Here is an 18577-nt window from a genome sequence, read left to right as displayed (position 1 = left end):
AAATATGCTGACCAAAGTGGAAGTAGTATCAAGACGGGCCCAAGGAATGAAAGCATTCAGCAAACTAGTGAACCATCAGTAAACCACTCCTTTCTCTTGAGGTGGATCACACAAACCTTATCAAAGCATCCTTCCTAGACGGAATCACACTATGCCCCTTGAAACACCGAATGTCACACGAGTACACCAGACTTCTAGGCCATATTCTGGATAGAGCGGACAACCCTGCAGTGACCATCACACTAGACGCGGAGAAGGCGTTTGATAGGGTATTGTGGCATTTCCTAGAACAGTGCATGCGGACCTTCAACCTGGGAAACTCTTTCACACAGAAAGTAATGGCACTATACGAAAAGCCCACAGCACGTATTGTGGTCAATGGGGCGGTCTCAGAGCCCTTCACCCTGCAAAGGGGGACAAGGCAAGGATGCCCCCTGTCCCCCTCGCAATTCCTACTAGCACTAGAGCCTCTGATTAAGGACAGCGAGACCAATGAAGAGATGAAAGGGGTCACCATCAATGAGGTCACAATCAAACTAGCAGCATATGCGGATGACATCCTCGTTGTCACGGAAAGCCCAAAATCCTCTATCACGGCCCTCATGGAATCCATAGATAAGTATTCGGCCCACTCCGGCTATAAACTTAAGACAAGTCAGAATGCAAACCACTCAACATACACACCAATAAAGACATATTGGGGGATTCAGGTTTCGCCTAGCAAACCAGTTTCGTAAAATACCTGGGCATATACTTTGGTAATGACCTTAAAAACACACTGGAACAAAATGAAAAAATAATGCTGGACAAAATAAAGAAGCTGCTGGAGGGCTGGTCACCTAAATTCATTATGTGGTGGGGGAGGATTGAGACAGTAAAAATGATGGTTACCCTAATGGTCAACTACCTGGCAAATATGCTCCCCCTAATACTCACTGACGACTTCCATCGCAAAATAGATAAGATGTTGAATAACTTCATCTGGTGAGCCAAAAAACGCAAGGATAAGCCTTAAAAAAATTAAGATTGGCGAAAAAACTGGGCGGGGGGGGAGGGGGGGGGGGGGGGGGGGATTAAACCTGGCGGATTTTAAAACCTTCCAAACGGCCTTTTTGGCAAAACAGGGTAGCTACTGGATTCTATCCGACCAGGAGTACACACCAGCTTGGCTGAGACTAGAGAGAGCTATACTAAACAACCTTGAACCATTAGCCCTACTAACAGCCAATAACCATAAACTGGTAGTAAACCCAATACTCAAAAATACCAGAAGCACCCTACTGAAGGTAGACCAGAAGATGGAACACAGCATAAAAATCTCGAGATGGGAATCACTATGGGCAAACAATAAGATAAAATATAAAGGCAAACCGCTCTCTATGGATAAGTGGAGTAGAACAGGGAATCTCCCATCCTATTCAACTCGAAGAGGGAGGGAATCCCACCACTTTCAGGATGCTGAAAACCAAAGCACAACTTACCAGACATAGAACTATATAATTTACTAAAAATTAAAACAGCACTGTCCAAAGCGAGACTTTCCGTTACCAAGCCGTCAATCATCCAACATATGACCAACCTCAATAAAATAGGCCACTAGGTTTCACACATCTATAGACTCCTACGGCTTAACATCCAAACTTAACGAAAAGACACGTAAATACTGGGAGTCGCAGCTAGGAGATACACTGAGTGAGAAAGAAACCCAGGTACTATGGTCCACCCCCACACAAAGTAAGATAACCCCAGTACTAGCTCAGACAAAGTTCTGGACGCTACACAAACTACACTAGACACCAGCGTGCCTGGCGAACCTAGGTTTGAACATCAATGACCAGTGCTGGAATTGTAATAATGGAAAGGGGGGGGGGGAATCTAGCCCATCTCATATATCACTGTCCCAAAGACAAAACATACTGGGAGAAGATCTTTGCCTTTTTAAACGACCTGTTAGGATGTACCCTTAAAACGGAGTTTGCCACCCTGGTAACAGCCTCTGTTAGGACAGAGGCAGTCTCACAACAAGACAGCGACTTACTTGATCTACTACTAACAGCAGGTGTAAAAATGGTTCTCAATAAATGGAAAGACACCTCCAATGCAACGTTTAAGGGATGGCACAATTGGGTGACGTACCTTAGAGGTGCAGATACGGTGGCCCTACGAGACTCACCGTGGAGACAGCCTGCCAGGAAAATGTAGGCATCCCTGGACAAGTACTTAGACCCCTATGACCCACCTTGAAGGTGCCAAGTATAACGACCCGGATACCAACCCTTTTTAGACAATGGCGAGCAGGCTTCTCTCTCTCCGCTCTGGCTCCTTCTTCCCTGTCCCTATCTGTGCTTTCTGTGCCCTTACGAGAACAGAGGGTGGGGGGCAGCCAAAAAACAGGAAACAAAAAACTATCTCAACCAGCACAGCCAACGTGGGCTGCCCTGTAACATGCGATACACAGTGCATGTTTTTTGGTTTATGTTATATGTATCTGTTTGTATATTATATGGCTTTTGTATATGACAAAATATCAATAAAATTCTATTGAAATAAAAAAAAAAATTTAAAAAAACGAAACACCCTCAACATATCACTACCAAAGAAATCATATGCTGAATGGAGAATCCGAACTAGTTACCAGCCCATCTTCAACCTAACCTATCCCATCATGGAATTGGACATTTAAAGACAGCTAGAATACATTACATTTAATAACACCATACAAGAGCTCCAAACTTGGTTGTGGCCAGCAAGGGATACTAAAGCCCCCCGTGGCCAATAAAAAAAAAATACAAAAAAATAAAAAGAAACGGCTACGGTCGTTCATGTAGAAAAAGGAGGTCCTTGCCTCTCTGACGTCTACCAAAACATGGACCACGAGGTACAGTTTAGCAGGCTCAAGGAATGTGACGGAACTCTGGGTCAGCTTTGGAATGGATCAGATCCTTACTCTCCCGCAGCAAACAAGAAGTTCAAATTGGGTCAATGGATTTCCTAACTCAGAATGTGTATCATACAGAATAGAGTATCAATGCCATCTATCCTTATATGCCTATTTATTTATTTATTTAGTTAGTTATATCAACCTGCACCCGCTGGTACAGCTCAGAGAAGTAACATGTAAATCTGAAAATATATGCTGATGACACTCAAATCTAGTTGAAGAAGGTTAACAAACATAAAACCAATGATTTTTAGTTGAAACGTGCAGGACTGGAGACAGAGTCTGTAATGATCTTGGTTAGGTGTTTATTCATTACGGTTGCCTGGCTAGATGTAGCTTAAAACTGTCCATTAAATGTCAGAAGGAACAGTTGTGACATATTGAAAAACCTCAATTTACACAAAGTAAGCATCCTTATCACCCACAAGGATGGATGTTTAATTTCTAAATGTAAGATGAGCTAATTGTTACGAAGCATGAATAGCTACAAAATTATGTTTTTACTTTATACGTCCAGGAATTATCTTCTATGAGACCTAGGTGGGAATGAAAGTTAACTTTCATGAAACCAGTCAATAAAAAGCACACACAAAAAAAAAAAAAAAAAAAAAAAAAAAAAAAAGATTATCTAAGGTTTCTGCAACATTTATCAACAACCTAGTGCACTGGCGGACTTCGATTTTTGATACATACATTGGTAGGCAACTTGATTTTGTGCTGCCTGAAACTTTCAAAAGTAATCACTTTAGTTCTGCTGGGCTTCCCTCCCAACAGTGAATAAGCCTTGAACAACAATGAATTCGCTTCTGACAGCAGGACAGTCAAACAAAAGGATAACGCAGAGGCTTTTTTTTTTTTCAGGAGAATTTTATTGAGCAATTTTTCAAAAAACAAAAGAACAGAGAGAAAAGAATACAAGGGTCTAGTTTAAGATATACAGTTTAAGTGCGTAACATCCTGGAGGGTTGATCGTGACCTGCGGGTCTAGGTTACAAAGCAAAATCCAGGAAACGGATTGACAAAATAAGTGTACACAACATATGAAGATTCAAGAAACCCAAAGATGTGAGAGATGGCGTAAAGCAAAAATAGTAAATGAAAGGAGAAAGGAGGGGCACTAGTAGGTATAGAGACAGAGCACTTGTAACAGTTTATAAAATACATAAAGGTCATACGATTGCCGGTAGCCTTATTTTTTAAAATAGTTACGTCAGGAAAAGGTTTGGTCAGAAAAGCCATTTGAAACCAGCCTCTCTTTCAAACATCGGTCTCAGCTCCTAGTAGGAGGAGACATGAACCAGCATAGTGAGAGTGGTAGATCCAGGTTTCCATACGGCAGGATCTCAGAGATGACTGGATGCTCTGGACATAGGAGCCAGGATCCTGCCACCTTGAACAAATGTTTCTTGATCAATTCACAGGCAAGCAAACAGGAAAGGATACAAAACAGGGCTGGGTAATTGGTGGAAAATCTGCAGGTATTAGAACAGGGAATATCACCAAACAGACTCCGGACCGTGTCACTCCACCAATTCATAAGAACATGTTGGGCTTGGCCCTTTTTGCAGGGTCATCCCTGAACTTTTTGCCTTCCTCTTAGTTTTTTTCTGACATGGTGTTGGTGGTTTTAGGACTCTGGGCACTTTAGCACTGCTGTCCAGTGTAAAGGGTGTATGCTCTACGTGGTAAACATGGTAAGATTGGTCTACACCCGTTTGGCTTATTTAATTTACCTGTTGGGTCACTTGTAAAGCGGTATCTTATATATCTGGGGGGGGGGGGGGGGGGGGTTAGAGGGAGAGAGGGGGGGGGAAACGGACTTGCTGCTGCAGGGCCCCAGGAGGACCCGCCACGAGGGACTGCCTCCCTGCTGTAGGGCCCTGTGAGATGGCCTGCCTGGGCCCAGCCTTGTGCACCTGAGACTTTGGGCTTAGCGCCTCCAGAACGCCATATTTTTACTCCAGGAGAGTGCTGGGGCTTTGCAGCACATCGTTCAGAGGAAATCCCCGGTGTAGGTATTCCCCAGTGCTGCTGGTGGTGGAGCGGGAGCCCACGCAGCACTGCCCTGGTCCAGAGGTGCAGCGGGGACCTGCCCCACCTTGTGGGTATTTTTTGCAACAGAACGGGAGCCCACCCCGCCAACCGATGCCACTGGTGAAGCGGGAGCCCACCCCGCATTGTGGTGATCTGAAAAGAGCGGGAACCCACCCCGCGTTTGTGCTCCTGTTGGTGGGAGCCCACACTGCATTTGCGAGTATTTTTAAGGTGGGAGCCTACCCCGCACTTTAGGGGAGAGAGCCGCCGCAAAGTGAACCGACGCTAGGCATGCGCCGCCTGGTTGTGGACGGAGCCTCACACGGCCGGCAGGAAAGAAAAAGCCGAAAGTCAGGCATCTTGTCTGGTTGTAGGCGGGCAACATTCCGTGAAGAGAGCCGGCGGAGACTTCGCTTTGTGTCCTGCCCCTTCTGGTTCCCGTGAGGAGGGAGCGGTTGTGCTGCGTGAATGCAGCCCCCACAAGGGCGAGGTGAGGAGACTGCCCCGTTGCTGGTGCCCCAAGGAGACCATAGCAGTCAAAGAAGAGCCCTAGCGGGTGGGGCTCCCATTGGGCATCGTGTTGCCAGTGCTTTGGCGGCTTGTCCCAGCTGCACCGCGAAAGCGCAGGCAGCTGCACCGGAGCGGCCCCTTTGATTTTGCTGAGACCCGGAGTGGGGCTTCCAAGGCCCTGTGGTGCCTAATGATCCACAGCTGCACCGCGAGAGAGTGGGCAGCTGCAACGTGGGGGCAACTTTTGTTGATGGAGTCCCAGAGCAGGGCTCCACAGTCCCAGTGGTGCCAGGGCTAATTTTACACAGCTGATCCACCTGTTGGGAGGACAACCCGGGGCATTTTGTTTGTTGCTTAATGAGGAAGGGGTGAGACGCACCCCACGCACCCAGCACATTGGCAGCTAAGGGGCCTCTTGTAAGGCTCTAGAATTGCGCCCTGACATTTTGGACAGAGGGCATTTTGCGCCCCAGAGGAAGGACAGTTGGCCTGGGGTCATTTTGGGTGAAACTGGTAGAGCACAAGGCTCTACACAGCTGCATTACGTGTTTATGCTTGTGATTTGTGCATAATGTGTTCTATGCCTAGTGCTAATGTGATGTAATGCGGAGGTCATTATTGTGCCAGTAGTTACTGGTGGTGTTTTACATTTGCTATTTGTGCTTTTTAAACGTTCAGACAGTTGCCCGATTGGCCCGGTCATGTGTATATAATCCCCTGTAAATTATGACCTGGTGCCAGTTGGCACAGTGTATATGTGTAATTATGTTTCTAATGTTTATGAGAATAAAAAGGCTATTTTTGATAGAACCTTGTATGTAGTTTCTTTTGTGGTGTGCCTAGTGTGTTGCGCAAATGCTTTACACATTGCCTCTGGGATAAGCCTGACTGCTCGTGCAAAGCTACCAAGGGGGTGAGCAGGGGTTATCTTCAGCGTGTAACTCCCTTGCACTGACAAAACTGGTGGTTTCTGCCTGGCTTAGGCGCAAGCCCTAGCCAACCAGAAATCCCATTTCTAACAAACATCCCTGAATAAAGGAAAGATTCAGAAGCAAGGTTCTGCTTAGAGCTACCTAGAGAAATGAGGTTCATTCAGCTCTCCATATAAACCCAGGGACTGTACATGCCCTCCAAGTGTCAGTTGACCAGCCCCCCTGGACAGCCTTAAGGCTCACCCGGAAATGAGACTCGTCTTGGGTGGAAGAACAAGCTACCTACTTGAGAGTGTACCACACTGGACCATGTGGAAGCTGTAGAAGGAAAGAGACTCTAGGATCTTTCCATGTAAGTTTTTGATTTGAAGGAGAAATTGAAGTGGCTGTTCCAGCCTATACAAGACCTCAGGACTCTTGGCTATAGGAGAAAGCTATGCCAGAAAAGTCTCTCACCCCTAAGACTGAAAACATTGGAGTGTACCAGCCTGTAAGGTAATTTACAATGTCCCTGCAATTGCATCTTCCATGAGGAAGAACAATCTGCTGGTTGTTCCTTCTTTATTTTCTTTGGTGCACGACTGACCTCCAGTGGCTGCCTTTGGTGACGCACAGATTAAAAAAAAGACTTATTACATTGAGGTTTCAATTGCATTTTCGGACTTTAAAAATTACTTTAAACATCGTATTACCATGACATTTACATTCTTGTCATTTTGCCTAGTACATTATTTTTTTCGGTTTTTAACTTTAATGTTGAAAAGTGTCACACATTTCTCTAGGAAAGTCTGCTTTTTGTACCATAGCAGGCAGGGGTACAGTTCAATTCTCATGGAACTGTATTGCAATCTAGCTAATGTCTTATAAAATACGCAAGGTATCCCTCTGAAAAATTAGTTGATTTTTCTCACTTACTTTTTTCGCCCCCAAGACACTCGCCAATAGGCTTCAGAGGGTCAGAATTTAGGGCTAAAAAGTGTCTAAACCTAAACCAACCAAGACAACATAAAGCCAGCCAAGATCCCCATTGGTTTCCAAAAGTTGCACGAAACCATTTTAAAGTTTCTAGTACCACGCACAAGGCTTTGAGATTCAGGCACATAACTTCCCACACATTATGTACCAAACTGAAACCTGCAATCAGCAAAGGCAAATCACGTCTGCCAACGTTTCTTCGGACAGATCCGTGGGGGTCCAATGTCCTAGACAGTAGATCTCAGTGAACCTGAAAGACTCGGGGACCAAACTACATGACTCAGGACAACAGAAAACTCAAAATAAATACACATTGCCTAATAATTATGTAATTTCAAATAAGGGAGCATTGGCGCAATAATGGCTTATTAGCAACCATTCCTCGGTACTGTAGAGTTGCGGGCACTAGGCCCACATACTCCGATAATGAAGCACACGGACACAGTTGGTATGAATAGATAACTGGCCCAGAGCAGGTGCACTCGGCCCCTTTAATCATCAGGGTCACCTGACGCCTGTGGTGGGTGTTGAGTGTGTGGTACAGCAAGGAGCAACACTAGAATGTATCCAGCCGGATACTACATCCCTCCCAAGCTTTAATGAAGGTCAAAACAATGAAGTCTGTACCTGTGGGAAAGAAATATAATTTGGTAACAAACAACAAAATAACAACGACTTCCATGGAGTCTCTTTCGCTGCTGGCCAACTGTCGATGATGGTGTCCTTGCGGCCGTAACCACTAGTTCCACAGGGCACCCTGAAATCGTGCCAAGGAGATGTAGTCATTTCATGGACTCACAGCACGGAAGTATGCTCTACAGTCTCTCTCTTCCTGTTCCACATACGGTGAAGGTGCAGAGGGAATGGTGGTGGATCAGGTATGTGTTATTTTCCACTGTAGTCCTGGTTGAAGTATTTGCTCCATCTGGTGATTATCTTCCAACGGGATTTGCAGTTTCAGGACATCCCTCACACAGATACCCTCTCATCAGACGACCCAGAGGCCTTTTGCTGCCATGCTTCCACTGGACCGGTGGACTTCCGCCTTGTTGCTCCAAACACGTTGGAGGAATCGCTACGGGTCCTCTCTCCGTGCCCCAAGCTCCACCTGAAAGGGTGCTGTTGGCACTTGTTCCGCTGCATGCTGCCTTTGTCCACCCAGGATTTCCAGAGCGGGCTTCAACAGTCCATCTCTCGTGTCGGGACCCACTGCCACTGGTGTCCCAGAGACCTCTGCCCCTTGGATAGCCACGGTCCTGTGTCTGTTCCATCCCAGAGGTGGTTGTTACCAATGGACTGGACTGCTCGTCTCTGTCGTTACCAGGTGATCTAAGGATTCGCACGTGGATGTGTGCTCCCAGTGATGCGGATGTTCTCCAGGTACTGTGTTTGGATGTTCATGCACCTTCGCACTTTTCCCTTTGGGTGTTTCCCTTCTGGTGTTTGAGTTGACCTGTCACGCACACCTCTATACTCTTCTCCTGTGCTTCTCTTTCGCCATGGCTTCTTGCCACTCAAGTTCTGCCTTCTCTTTCCTTCCTTCGAGACGCGGTCTGGTCTTCTATCTTGCTGGTCTGCCCTAACCAGGCCTCTCCGTGTAGCGCGTGTCTACCTGGTCTTGTCCTCCCCTAGGACACTGCCTTCACATCAATCTGTGACTGGACCGCTCGTCGCAACCTTCTTTTGTTCAATTACTTCCGACTTCTAGTTTATATCGTTAGACTTTTCTTCTGTCACTTCTTGGTCCTCTTCGCGTACCTCTTCTGGGGTCCTCTTCATGGACGTCTTCTCGGTCGTTCTCTTCACGGATGTCTTGTCTTTTCAACATTCTTTAAAAACAGCCCGCCAGTGCCTACAACAGGGAACAATTTTTCAACTCACAATATCTGTTCCACACAAACTCTGAGATAAAGCCACATAGGTGGCGACACTATGCCCCCCCAACTGCATAACCCCACTCCTCATAGAAATAATACTTGTAGATTCATAAAGACGCATTAGACACACAACAGTTCATCCTCATGCCCATAGGACCAAATTAGTAAAAGTGGCAAGGTTTGGGGTAACAGACAGATCAATAAACACATTGTCCCAAAAGCACAGACTGATGTGAGGACACATCATTGGCACAAGCGAGTATACAAATGCTGAAAATTATATATTATAACTAAGTAATATTCCAGGCATCCACCCAGACACCGCTGCACAACAGCCATTCACTAAAAGCACCATTTGGTTGAGAAAATATTTGAATTGAGAGATTCACTTTTCTTTAGGGCCACACAAACTGCAAGGTCTACCAATCATTGGTCCTGCTAAGAAATAAACGTCCATATGAACAGTATACATTTATTGTGTCCGCTTGTGCCCAGTTGAGATCCCTTGTGACCAAAATCATGACTAGCCAGTTGTATATGAAGGTCAACACCCTTACTAAAGACTTTTGTCAAGCATATTGCATGACATTTAATATTTGCTTGCTTGAAAACATATCTGCATCATACCCCTAGCAGCCTAAAAAGTAGAAGACATTAAAAGGGTGAAATTTTGTTTCTCAATAAACCAAACAATGAAGAAACGCTTACTGTTCACAACTCACATTTGGGGGTTATTGAAAACACATTGATAACAATTACCCAACAATCAGAGTTAAGTCTTGATATGCATACTGCCAAGCTTTACAATCAAGTAGTTTTATCGAACTCCTTCATGTACATCAGACTGCGCCACGAGATTAAAGCCAATACGCCTGCGTTCCCACTGGAACTTCCTAAATGTGACACGCTACACACACTCCTTCAAATGACTGGGGCAATACACAGTGTCTTGATTATATCGCACCGCGTTACTGGAACGCCCATACACCCAGCAGGAGGCGAGAAGGAGTTGGGTACTGGAGCTAGAGTCCACATTCACAGATAAAGAGTGGGAATATTGTTGTAAGCAAACAGAAGCTATCGCGGTGAATAGTTGATTAAGAATTATGCACCTTAAATGTATTCAAAGAGTTTACTATACCCCCTGCGTTTACATAGGGATAAGCTGCGAGATAATGATCACTGCAACAGATGCAAAAGCGAGGGAGTGGGATTCCTACACTTGGCATTGCAGTGCGAAAAAATGCAGCAATATTGGGTGGAAGTGATGAAAGCGATATCTAAAATGAATGGAACACACATTACAATGTCCCCCATATTAATGACATTACTAGGATTCACAGAGGGACTGCCACGGACGTGCAGGAAGTTCTGTGCAGGGACATGCTCCCAAGTTTAAGGAATGGCTTACTGATCTAATATAGTGTAAGGATCAGCTCACCACCTATCCAGAGGTGCTACCGTCTTCATCACGCCCCAGGGAAATCTGGGATCCGCTATGGTCATACCTGCGAAACTAGACTGACTAAGCACTCACGGGACATTCCGCCGTCAACCTCCGTACTAAAAATGTAGACAGACATGCTGGGAGGGGGCTGTAATGCACCACCCTTCTGTAATTCTATAACGCAAACAAACCCATAACCTTAGAACTATTCCCCTTGAGGCAGCAGCCAATGGAAGACAGTGGGGTGGGAAATATTCCATTGAAACATTTGTGATGAACTATGGGCACTCTGTATTGCATTGTAACATTGTGAAAGTATGGTTACACTGAGCGGCCACAACGGACTATGTACCATCTGCTTGTGACTATGTGATTGTACATGTTGTATACTGTAAGCTACTAAGACAATGTGCTGTACTGCTATTTATACTTAATAAAATTCCATTTAAAAAAAAAGTTGTTTTATCGAACTACTGTACTTCGAGGAACCACTGATTTTACAAGTCCTGTAAAGCTAAAGTGGAAGAGCTTGTTTCAGAAACACTAAAACCAGAAAGTTCTGTTCTCTCTCAAATTTCAACCACTCATTTGCCTCTGGCTTCATAAAGGGCAGGAAAAAGGCTTCAAACACTACAAAATTCATAACTCCTCCTCATGAATCTGCCGCATGCCCTGCGCTGCACAGAATCACCACAGGATATGCTATCTGAGGATTTTTAATTGCTGCCATTTAAATGACGATCAATAATACACCAGCTATGTTTTAATAATTGCCCCTCTTCACCAGACACACATTTTGACAACAAAGTGAAACATGATAGTATGTACACTGGGACTTAATGTTCGAAAGTCCATTTTCTCACAAACCAAGGAATGAAAAGTGACATCCTTCCTAATCTCTGCCCTTAACTACCATCAAAAAAAATTGGAAGGGGGTTCTTATTGCTTGGAAAGAACATGGTGTCTACACCCTGGTCCATGCAATACCCAGACTAAATCTCAACTACATGAAATGTCCTAAACGCCAGCCTTCTGAAGACAATGATCTGCTAACTGCATACGATTCACAGTATCTTAGTCCAAACTACTCAGGGTTGTCTTCTCTGGTCAAATTTGACATTGTTCTTAAGCAGGTCACCAGCATGCAGTCATCAAGACAACTGTGATGCATTATACCATCATCATTTGTCCTTTACAATATAAATTTGACCTACACTCTGACACTTTGTTCAGAAAATCCACCTTTGGAAGTACATCTTGCAGACACCTAACTTAAGGCATCAGTTCATTGCTCTGCAAGCCGACCAAATCAACATCTTTCTATAACAGCGTTTAAGGTGCTCAGGACATAAAAATATGAATTAAAAGTTACCCTCCCCATAGGTTGGCAACTAACAGATGTTCTTCAGGGCTTGCTGTGTTAAAAGCCCAATTTAAACAAGCATTTTCAATGCAATAGACCTCGCATTTATGAGAGTTTGAGCTATAGGCGTAAATGACAATTCCTTTTATTTATGTGTTTTCACAATGCCAATAGCTGAAACTCTCGCAAACGCGAGACCTATTGCATTGCAAATGAGTGCTATAATTATTTTTTTTTAAGTGTTAGGAGAGAGCGTGTCCTGCCTGCAGGCAGGCCAACGCTATTTAAGAAATTAGAGCTCGGAGGCTGTAATGCCCGGAGGCTGCAATTAAAGCCTATCAAGCAACAACACACGTAACAGGGGGTGTTGCCCTGCGAGGTTACAAAATGAGACAAGGCAGTACTAAGGAGGGACTACTAAGCTTTTTGACCTTGGATCAGACACAATTTACAGTGGACAATGACAGAAGCCAATGAAAAAAAAAATGATGGCGGAGCTTCAAGTCCCTGCCTCAATATAGCATACTTCGACCTAAAAAGAACTGAACTGTTGTGAAAGAGGAAAATTGGACCAGAAAATTTCTGCTAGGTCTCACAGTCATCTCATAACTATGTTGTTGGGGTTTGATGCCTTTGGGTAACTATCTGCGCTTTACAAATTTCAAATATGGCAAAGTTCCTCTTCGGTGGAGAAATAATGCTACATTCTCTTGTAACGTCCTATTTCAAGTTTGGGGACATAGTAGTGGGGAAGTGAACACAGCTTGCATTGAACCAAATTGTTGGTTATTTCAGCTAAAGTGGAACATTTTCCACTCACTATCCAAAACCGAAGCTTAAAGTAGGAGTTTAAAGCTGAAAAGCGAAGACGGGCAGTAATATTGATGGGAGAGAAGGGGTGCATGTTGTGCAGCACATGCCATATGAAACACGGCCAGAAGATATATCGATAGAACAATCTGTAGGTATGTTTATCTTAAAAGGGTTAATGTACTTAATGAAACTTAGCCCCAACCCTCAAGTGAGAGGTGTCCGACACCCAGGTGATGACTGGGTAGACAGTCTTCATTTCGTTAGATAGCTCAGCTGGCTGAGTGCTTCTGCTGGAGCAGAGTTTTCTGTTTGAAAATTCGTTGGTTTTTGAAGCTCTGGCATGTCTATTTGTCATATTAATTTTTCTAATTACTAATAATTAATTATTTGTCTTGTGCAAGTGTGTTTATATTAATCAATCCGTTTGTTTTAATAAGAGAGTTACATGTGGGTGCGCATAAATGTGCTGTTTAACAATAACGTGCGTGTTTATGTTTAAACGTTGCTATGTGCTGTTTATTTTTGAGCACAAAACGCTTTCCGAATTAATGCTTTTCTATGTTGCAAGTGCTAGATATGCATACACATAAGGGTATTAGTGGGATTAACACCGTTTAATCACTATGCTGTGGTAACGTTGTTTTTGTTTCTTTTAATTAAGATGGTCTATTGTGGCCTATGGTGGCCTAGTCAAAGATGGCCGATTTTGTAAGCCTGGCCTCGATTTGAAAGTAGAAAACTGTGATGGGAGAGAGCCCTGCTGAATATGGTCCTGAAGTCAGCTGACCACTTGCTTGCCTTGTGAAATTTCTGTAAGGACAGCAGCAGCCTGGGTAATCTTCGAGTGAAATGGAACGTCCTTGGCAGCCCTGGGAAAACAAAGGAGCCTTAGAGAAAGACTCTGAGCTGTGGTATCATTGCCGAGGAGAAGTAGAACTAACAAGATACATTTGTGATTCTTGGTTCCTGTTCCGTAGTCTTTATTTTGTGATTTTTCCTGAGCGGAGATTTTCGAATGTAGCAATGTTACATCCTTTCCTTCTCGCTCTGCTCAGCGGTCCAGCGGACATTACAACTTTTTTATGTATCTTTCTTTTGTTCGATTCAGTATAAGAATTGTTAGCTTAGAGAGGCCATTTGCCACTTGCCATTTGCCTTTGCCGCGTACCGAATCTGCGTTGCTGAGGATTGATGCTGAAGGGACTTCGTCTTGAGAGACTTTACCGAGAGACTTGTCCTGACCCGTTCTGACATTTAGCTAGAATAGGTAACTATGAGAAAATGATTTATTCTGCTTGATTTCCATTTGACTAATTTTAGATAAAGCAATATAATTTGAACATGGTGTTGGATATTATTTCTTGTCAATTATTGTGTATTATATTTTGATTATTGCCGTATAGGTTGTATATATTATGTTTATGGACAGTCTCAATAACCAGATCTTATCGACCCCGATATTGATGCAGGGTGACTAGGAGTTCTTTCCACAGGTTTATTGCTGGTAGAGTATTTGAGCGTATGTTAGTGAAATGGGCCCTAGCGTATGATGAATGTATGAGCGTGTAACTGTGAGATTACTCTATCTGTGGTAGTGGGAATATTATACACACCCTGATCTCTATCAATTTCCTGGTAGCAGAGGATGGTTATTGATGATTGTCTTGATCTGATAAGATTGCTTGTACATTAGCTTATTGATTATTGATTATTGATTGATGTTGGTATATGTACGAATACTATATGTTGGAGTCGTCGTAATGTTGAGTTATATGTAGTGCTTCTGGAACTTGGGACCTGGTAGCAGTTCCGTAGTAGGGCAGAGGGAAGTATATGCTGCTCTCGGGAAAGACGGAATTGTAAGGAATAACGTGTGACAATTGAAGTTGCGCGTCACATTGTCTGGGTTCGGAATCAGTGACATCGTCGTATGTTACTATTAGATATTTCTGGTACATAAGGAGGGTGTATGATAGTGAAGGTTATCTGTGAAACTCTGGTCTTAAGTCCCAGGGATCCGTAAGGATTACCGTTAAAGCTTATCGCGGGAGAAGTAATAGGTATTCTCTGAGCTTGTTTGAGAAACTGGACAGAGGAAAGCTGTTTAGTTGATGTATGTTATAATTCTGTAGTGGGGCAGATTATTCGCTGTTCTCGGGAAGCAGGATTCTGTGTGTATGTACTATATTTTCTTGTATGAATGTGCGTAAATGTATACATATTTAATTGATTGTAAGACTCTTTGGACAAGTCCTAGAGGAAACAGTTAATGAATGTATGATAGAAGGGCAGAGTAGAGGAAGTGCTACTGTGTCAACGAGAGGTTTCTTGTGAAATAGACTTTTACTATTCTGTGGTTAGCGAAGCAGACAATGGAGATGTTTTTATGTTGTAACTAATAGATTTTGTAGAAATTGACACGAAGTCTACTAAAAAGATTTTGTAAAGGAGGGGTAGACGAGTGACAGAAGACAGGAGACAAGCGACTGCAGCGACTGTTGACGTCAGAAAGACCGCGCTCTGATTGGATAGTGGATCAGAATAGTGTTCGCGCTAGGATTGGTGCGTTAGTGTGAGTCGCGCTGCTATTGGTTGAAAAATTCGTATTGTATATTTATAATACGGAAAGAGTAGAGAGTTTTTGGTAAACGCTAAAATGTATTACCAAGAAGAGAAAAAGAAGAAAACATTTTTTGGTAAAATTAAAAAGTGGTTTAACAAGGATAAAGATGTTAAGACGAGAGAGGGTGAGTTGTTACCTCCAACGAAAACACCTGCATCCTTCATGGCTGCGAAATATGGGTTTCATACCTGTATATGGTTGGAGAATTGGGTTAGGTATACTAAAGAAGATGGTGTTCTAGCATTTCCAGAACATGGTTCATTTAATCTGGCCGTGTTGAGAAATTTACGGGAAAAGATGTTATGTCTAGACCCGAAACCAAGACCTACACAGTTCGAGGCTTTAGTGGAATGGGAAGAGGAAGTACATGAGCGAGAAAAACAGAGATCTGGAGGGTACTACAGGTACATGTTTGGGAGGAGACATGATCGTGAGACTCATCATGATCGAATGAAAAGGTGGCGAGATGTTAGTATGTCAGAGGGATTATATCCGATGAGAACAGTTGAAGGAGGAGCAGAAAGGGTTCCTGAGTCAGAAATGAGAAAATATGGAGTTAATGAGTATGAGGATGAGGTCTTGAATGACATGATTTACAAGAGACCACCTCCATATAGACCAGAACCGGATAAAAGTTGTTTCTCCGATAAGAGATACAGTTTGTGTCAGTGAGACAGAAAATGAGACACCTGAGGTAAGAAGTGATCACTACCTTGATGAGAATGCCAGACAATTAGCCAGAACTACAACAGAATTGACTGAGAAGATTAGGGAATTAACGAAGAATCTGGAAGCTGTTACAGTGCCTGTAACTATAGGTCCGGTTATGCCTGTGTTTGACAAACAGAGGACAGGTGAAAATGGACTGGTGATTCCATATGTTGGGAATAATTTGACAAATTCAGTTGGTCCTTCAGGAGATTCAGGCAAAAGAGCAGAAAGAAGTGACCTGAGACAATCAAGACATGACACATGTAGTGAAATATTAGATGATAGTGAAGCTAGTTGTTCAGGGATGCCAATTTTAGAACCGCAGAAGAGAGTGGTTCCAGTGAGAAAAACTGCTGAAATAACAGTTGAGGATTTGAATGATTGGATGAAAGTTCTACAGAAAAAGGATAAAGATTCACAAGTAATTGATGTGGCTAGGTTGCGTGTAGAACTAGAAGAGCTTGTTACAGGAACAGTTCCAACAGAAATTCTGAAGAGTCATCATGATGGTGAGCTAATGTTTATGTGCAAGAACATTACCTGGAGAGCAAGAAATACACATGACAGGCTAAGAGCAATAGCGAATGAGCAGGGAGTTGACATTGATAAAGTGAAAGCTTTACAAAAAACCTACAGGATGGATTTTACAGAGAAAGATATTGAGAATTTGAATGCTACTGGTAGAACAGGACAGATTAAGGAAATGGTAGCATTATTGCGAAGATGGGGTGATGTAGAAAAGTGGAAGGATAGGTGGTATAAGAAAAGAGTTGAAGCTGAAGATAGAACAACTTATTCAGCATTTCCGGTGAGAGAAAAAGAGAAACCAGTGGATAATTATCCTATGAGAGAAATACCTGGAGGAGGATATGTACATGTTCCATGGACCAGACAGGATATTTTATCATTCACGAATGATTTCCCTCGATTGAGAGAAAAGCCCGTCGAGTGGTATAGGCAGGTAGATAGGTTTGTGAAATTGTCAAAAGTGCTGTGGGTTGACCTGAATAGTCTGTTTGATATAATTGTTCCAGCAGACTTGTGGACTGAGTGTAAAATAGTTGTGAGTTGGCCTGCTGAGGAATATCCAAGAGACCCAAGAACAGGGGCACCAGATCCAGAGGTAATGAGAAAGTATGATCAGGTGATGGTATACCTGAAGAGTAAAGTTCCTGCAAAAGAGACAGACTGGGTAAAGATAGATCGAACACAACAGGAAGCGAAAGAATCAGTTCATGCTTTCTACGAGAGGCTGATACTAGCATTTAAACAATTCAGTGGAGATGAACACCTGGGTGACAAAGATTGGAGTCATTTTGTATACAGATTTATATATGGCCTTAGACCTGAAATTGGTGAGAGAATTCGTGAGCATACAGTGGATTGGCAGAGTAAGAAAGTAGATGAGATTCTGAGACATGCGAAATACTTCAGTGATGAAATTGAAGCGAAACAAAGAAAGCTGAAAGAGAAAGCAATGTGGGCACAAGTGAAAGTTGCGGAAAGACAGGAAGCACAGTTAGTGGAACAGGCGAATAATCCAGGAAACAATGCAGGGAATAGACCTAGATATGCAGGGAAAGGAAAAGGAAGTCTTGAGGAAGCGAAAAAAAAGTTTCCTTGTCACAACTGTGGCCAATTGGGGCATTGGAGATCGGAGTGTCCTAATCCACCATTAGTGAGTAATGAGAATAAATCCTTAAATCAACAGGTGCAGAATGAAGGAAATAATCAACAGCAGCAACAACAGAAAGTTGTGAGACAGCAGAGTCAAGAGCCAAAACCGCCCTTGCCGCAGAATAAAGGGTTACAAAAGTATAATCAGGATTCAGGATTCTACAATGATGAACAGGTAAACAAACCAAGACGTTCAAACAAGGTACAACAGTACTTGTTAAAGAGTGAAGGGAGTGAATCTGAGGGTGATTATTGATGGTGCCGAGGAGAGGAAGAAGAGTGCATACTTGGTGCAACTCTAGAAATAGACCAGGCAGGACCATTTGTGGATGGGAAAATAAATGAGGAGAGTGTTACTTTTTTGGTAGACACAGGTGCGACAAGATCAACTGTCAGGTCAACAGATGTTAGAAATCTTCCTCTCTCGGATGAAACAATCCAAGTAGTTGGTGTAGCCAATACGCAAATCAGAACACGTCTTACTGAACCAGTAAGAGTACAGATAGGGAAATTTTCAGACATGCACAGATTCATTGTCTGTGACACGAGTCCAGTGAACCTGTTAGGTAGGGACTTGTTGTGCAAAATGAACTGCACAATTTTTTGTACACCGGATGGAATAGCCTTTGAGACACCAGATGAGGATGTTTTGTACCGAGTGACTCTAGAGAATA

General features: G+C 43.3%; 1 protein-coding gene across 2 annotated transcripts in view; it reads right to left on the bottom strand.

The window, feature by feature from the left end:
* Window positions 1–18577, bottom strand: part of ELAC2 (elaC ribonuclease Z 2) — a 331642-nt gene that overhangs the window by 269604 nt on the left and 43461 nt on the right. The window lies entirely within an intron of this gene.

This window comes from Triturus cristatus, chromosome 7 (assembly GCF_964204655.1).
Source record: "Triturus cristatus chromosome 7, aTriCri1.1, whole genome shotgun sequence".
Lineage (NCBI taxonomy): Eukaryota > Metazoa > Chordata > Amphibia > Caudata > Salamandridae > Triturus > Triturus cristatus.
Note: the sequence above shows the minus strand (reverse complement) of the source record. Positions and strands in the feature narration are given on the sequence as shown.